The sequence below is a fragment of the Elaeis guineensis genome, chromosome 6 (assembly GCF_000442705.2).
Source record: "Elaeis guineensis isolate ETL-2024a chromosome 6, EG11, whole genome shotgun sequence".
Classification (NCBI taxonomy): domain Eukaryota; kingdom Viridiplantae; phylum Streptophyta; class Magnoliopsida; order Arecales; family Arecaceae; genus Elaeis; species Elaeis guineensis.
In genome coordinates this window covers 126829723-126835722 of record NC_025998.2, presented here as the reverse complement: position 1 = coordinate 126835722, position 6000 = coordinate 126829723, and positions in this window count along the sequence as shown.

The following is a 6000-nucleotide window of genomic DNA, read 5'->3' as shown; positions in this document are numbered from 1 at the left end:
CACAAGGCTCTGAGAGATGGTGGATGTGGCTGAAGACGGACGCCACTTAGGATCTGGGACACCAGGGGAACCTACAAGAAAAGTCCATACTCATTAGGGATGTTTCAATGGGGAACCCTCCAATGGTTCAGTCAACCGGAGCTTTGAAAATAGTAAAGAGAATAGAAAGAGAGAGGTTAGAGAGGTGCAGAATGCCCTTCTATACTATAACAAAAAAAATCTATAGTAGCGGTCAAAACCGTCATAAAATATATAAAAAACTATTGATAAAACTTATACCAATGGTTGGTAAATAGTTTTTGGCAACACCACCTATATGCAATTAAAATCTAATATTTTTTAAAAATAATCTATATTTATGATTATATATTTTTATAAATTAATAGTAAATATTTTTATAATCAAATATTATTAAATCAATATTATCAAATATTGATCCAGGAGGTCCTCTCGACTGCGAGTCTCGAGGGTCTTCTGGTAGAACGGAGGTAGGGACCCTTCGGGGGTGGAATCGTGATCGGATGGAGGGCTCTCCACCTTCTGCTTCTCCTTTTCGGGAAAGATAGGGCGACTGGCCCAAGTGGCCCGTTCGGTTGCCGGATTCTGAAACTCCGACGATGCTCTTTCCAGCTGCACAGATGCCTGCGGCTGTTGCTGCTGCTGCATGACCTACACTACTTCGGTGAGGCTTCTGACCTGCTGAACCAGCAGGTCAAACTGCTCCATGCCAACTATCGTTGCCGGAGGAGGAGGAGCCTGGAAAACTGGAGACGATGCCAGAGCTTGCGATCTCGCTGAGATCTGGCCACGGAGGCCGTAGATCGCCTGGTGGATGCTTTTCGGGGAGGCATTAGGTGAGAATCTGATAGGAGAAGAAGAAGAAGATGTTGAAGAAGATGACCGGAGACAGTCCCGTTGAGTACTCCTTTAAGAACAAGGGTACTGCGAAGACACAGAGCCCTTCCTCTAGCGCCAATTCTGTTGGTGCAGAATTCTGCTAACGTCGGAGAAGTTGGAGTCGAGGGGATTGCGGCCGCCGTCGGGACCTGCAAGGAAAGTCTAAACCGGAGTTGGGGGTGCTCCGGCAAGACCCTCCGATGCTCAAGTCAGTACTCTGTCTCAACAAAAATGGAGCACTCGAATGGGATTTTAGCAGAGTTTTGAGATAGAGTCTAGAGATTAGAGAAGAACATATTTGGGGGTCCTTTTTTATAGACGGAGAGCATAACTGATTGACAGCAACGTCTGTAACCGTCTGGTAGTGGGCCGTTCGGAGCCACGCGGAGTTTGTTACAGAGAGTAGTGGCGTCAGGGGGCCGTTCAGAGCCACGTGGAATTTGTTATGGAGAGTGGAGTGGTGTCCATTGTCGCGACTTGCTAGAGAGTGGTGGGGCTACGTGGAATCTGCTACAGAGAGTGGAGTGGTATCCGTTGTCGTGACTTGTCGGAGAGTTCGGGCCTGACGGTCGAAGCTCGGCTGGGACGTCTGATGGAGTGGAATGGCTCTCTGTCTCAGTAATCTAAGAGAAGCTCGGATGTTTCTGAGGTTGCTGACGAGTCCACTATTGTCGGGTGCCTTGGACGCTGATGCTGCAGGTGGCAGTCATCTGCTGTAGAAGCTCGGATGGAGATTTTCTATTGAAAAAATCTGATAAGAGTTCGATTGCTAGAAGAGTCCATCTGGAATTTGCCTGATATGGAAGCTCGTCTAAAGATTGTCCATCGGAGAGGTCCGATTTCATGAGGAATCGGACAGAGGATAGTCCGACAATGGAGTTCGGATGGCGCTGTGGAGATTCGTTCGCTGGAAGAGTCTCGAGGACACTGGGGAAGGTTGAACGTTGGAGGAGTCCGAGATTCAATTCTGTTGTAGAAGTTCGGACGGAGTCCGGCTCTTGTTGGAGTCCGGACGAAGTCCGTTTATTGTAGAAGCTCGGACGAAGATCAATTGTCGTGGAAGCTCGGATGGAGACTTTTTATTGTAGAAGTCCCGCGGCTGGAGAAGCTCAGTCATTGACGAGGTCCGAAAGAAGTTCGAAGTAGAGATCCGGCTGGTGGAGCCCGTCCGTTGTAGAAGTTCGTCTGGAATCCATCTGCTGTAGAAGTTCGGCTGGGATCCGACTCTTATAGGAGCTCGGATGAAATCCGGAAGGCGGTCGACCGTCGTAGAAACTTAGATTGAGTCTGGTTACTGTAGAAGTCCTGCTGTTGGAGAAGCTCGGACATTGACGAAGTCCGAAAGAAGTTCGGAGTAAAGTCGTTCGTGGCCGGAAGAAGTCTGAAAGAGATTCGAAGAATAGTCGATCACTATAGAAAATCGACTGATAGTGAAGCTCATAGAGCGTTTGGAGCAGTCCGGTAGATTATTGGAGAAGTTCGGATGATATTATAGAAGCTCGGACGGTCGGGGGAGTTCAGAAAGATGCCGCACAAGGTCGGAAGCCGAAAGAGCCCTGGAAGGATCGACCTTTTACGAACTTCGGCTGAGATTATTTTATACCCAACAATGATTATATATTTTTATAAATTAATGGTAAATATTTTTATAATCAAATATTATCAAATCGAACATGAGACCTATTGGATAGTTACCTAATACTTAGCTATCAAGATAATATTAATTTATGATATAAAGCTTTAGTTTATTATACTTATTAAAAATTTATTCATATTATAAAATATATTTATTTCAAATATATTATGATATTTTAATTTTAATAATTAATTATTTTAATAAAAAATTAATTATCTCCTTTTTGATAAAAAATTAAAAATTAAATTACTTTATTTTATTTTTTATAATATTTTAAAAATATTATTATTTAAAATATGTTAAAATATAAATAATTTTAACTTATTTCTATTATCATAATTTTTTTTTCTAATGTTATTTAAAAATAGTAATTCATAATTCTTCTTATTTATACTATAAGTAAAAAAATGATGATATTTAATATATAATATTTTAAAACTTTATATTATACAATTTATATAAGTAATCTTTAAATTTTTTATATACATCTTAATACAAATTAGATTGGATTAGATCTAAATTATTGATTAAATTTGCTTTCATACAGATTTTCTAGTAATTATATCATAGATCATTACTTGGTTATGATATTGTGCATTCAATATTGATAGTAAATTTTATATCAATATTTTTTTTATTTAATTATTAAACTATCTTGACTCATATAGTTGAAATTATATTAATTTTAAAATTTATTAAATATATAAAATATTATTTTTTAGAAAGTTTAAATATATATTTAGTAATTAAATAGTATCATCATAAAAAATTTAAATTAGTTTGCAATGATACTATTTTATTATAAAATAATTCATAAATAATTAATAATAAAAAATATTAGTCATATAATGATATATAGAGGATAAAATTTATTTCATTGATAAATAATTCATATTCAATAATAGAATTATAAATATTATCAATTAAAATCTATTTAACTATATAATATTAATTTTACATGATACCATTGTAACATTACAAATTTCAGTAATATCTATAAATAACCATCATAATATTATAGATTTTTTATTATAATTTTTAAAATTAGTATAATAAAATATAATTTTTTATGATATTTATCAGATACCATTGCTATATAATAACTTTTAGTAACATTCTTGACAAAGTACTATAATATTATATATCTTTTATGATATTTTTAAAATCATCATTATAGAGTATTTTATAGTAACACTCTTTTTTGAGCATTACTAAAATTTTGTCGCCATTTATTTGGAAAAAAAAAAATTTGCCCGTCAGTCATAGAATCAAGATGGTTAGTTGTGGGCATTGTTACGGGCTTCATCTGGGTAGTCAGTCGAGCTGGTAGTTTGAAATGTATGCGGGATCAAGATCTTAAGTCTGCATCTAGTGTGGCTTCGTCAAGTTACTTTTGATGCTTACCATGGGAATGATTGATCTGGTTGATGGATCACCTCTACCATACCATTGTCTATTAATACGCTTGACCTAAGGTGACAGATGTGTCTCAGGACATGTAAACACTGCCCTAAAGGTTCTTAATTTGGATTATCTCTACATAAGAGTGTTAGGCACCTGCATGCACATGAAGGAAAGCATGGATATTGGTTAGAATTACATGAGAGGAAGAATTGGTGGCCGCGATCCGATGCGATGAATGCACTCCCACTTGTGCACTCCTCTTATTTTTAGTTTCTTAAACAAAAGGCAAACTAATTGGGATGAGTATTGATTAATTAAAGAGGTGTGGACAAAGAGGGGCAGGAGTTAGCACTTAAAAATGGATGGAGGCTCTGTCTCACTGATGAAGGCTTGGGTCACTTCTTTGCATCATAACAGTGGAGATACTGTTGAAACTGTTTCCTTCTAATGGTTGGTCATGATTGCATATGAATAAGCCAGTTATGCACAAGTTTGATCAACTAGATACCCAAGGCACAAGACACCAAATCCAGCAAATGTGGATAACATATCACCAAGTATATTTTTGACAAAGATGAAGTAAGATAGAGAAGAAAGAAGCATACATGATAGTTTTCATTAAGGACATGCATACGCACATCTTTGATATATATATATATATATATATATATATATATATATATATATATATATATCTTTGATGAGGAGATTGTTTTGTTAGAAAATCCAGCTTGAACAAAGTCTCTGGACCAGACAAATTCCTGGCGTCCTTCCATCAATAAACGCGACCACGAATAAAAGAAGACATCTATAGAACCATTAAAGATTTTTTCTATTCTAGTCGGTTGCTGAAATCTTAAAAAACCTTTGCATATATGTATGTATGTATGAATTAAAAAAAACATCCTAGTTGTTTAGGGGGAAATTGTTGACTTAGTCAACTTATTTAGGAATACATAATTAAGAAGGATGGTGACACTGGAGATGTAATGGCCTAAGTTATTGTAGATGCCCATCAGGGAAAGGGAATTTATTCCACGCTCTGAAAAGGTCCCTCTGAAACTGACTTACCTGTCCAAACCAAAAAGTTAGAACCGCTGATATATCTAGATAGGGTGCATATAATGCTTGATTTTGTGGTAATTAAACTTCTAACAATAAGTTAATGTCTCCATATGCACAAAAATTGGATGTAGATAAGTATCTGACAAAATCTTGTTGGGTCACATAAAAACTAAGGAGTTCATTTCTTAAATTTTCAGGGCACAGGTTTACTAGAGTAACAATTCTTTCAGGGTGTTATATGCAAAAATCTTTTGAGCAATGATTAGAATAATGCAACATGTAATGTTTAAGTAGCACCATCTCAAATATCATACATGCAAGTACATACATCTATTATGTGCTATATTTTGTTTATTCCATTGGAAACTAATACTGATGGTTGGAAGTAGACTACATGCAAGTGCATACATCTATTATGTGCTATATTTTGTTAATTCTATTGGAAACTAATACTGATGGTAGGAAGAAGACAAGAGTATGGGATGCTTTTTTAAAAAGAAAATTTCCTCATGGATGTCACATTCGTAGATGAGTCTCCCATCCCTTTAGATCTCCTTTGTTGTGCTTCTGCCTTGGCTGAGGCATAGATTCTTTCCTTGTTAATGTATGCCGTAATCTTTATTATAGGAGGCAGCAAAGCCATTAAGTCCTCTACTTAATGTTTGCCAACCCAAGACTTTGGAAAACTGAAAGAAATTAAAGGAACTCCCATGTTGATGAGGTCTTACTATATATACTGCTGATCTTTCTATATATTTGATATCTTGGATCAACCTATGCGGTTGCTTTGAGCTCTGAAAGGGATCCCAACTGAGATGCAAACCGGGACAAGCTGGAATGGCACATTCTTTAAATCCAAATGATTTCTTTAGTACATCACTTCTATAATCTAGCTGTCAACACATATCTAAGTTCAGACAGATATGTTAATAAATCATGGAAGGGATAAGATTCGACATGGCAATGTTGTGAGAATAAACAACAAATAAAAATAATGG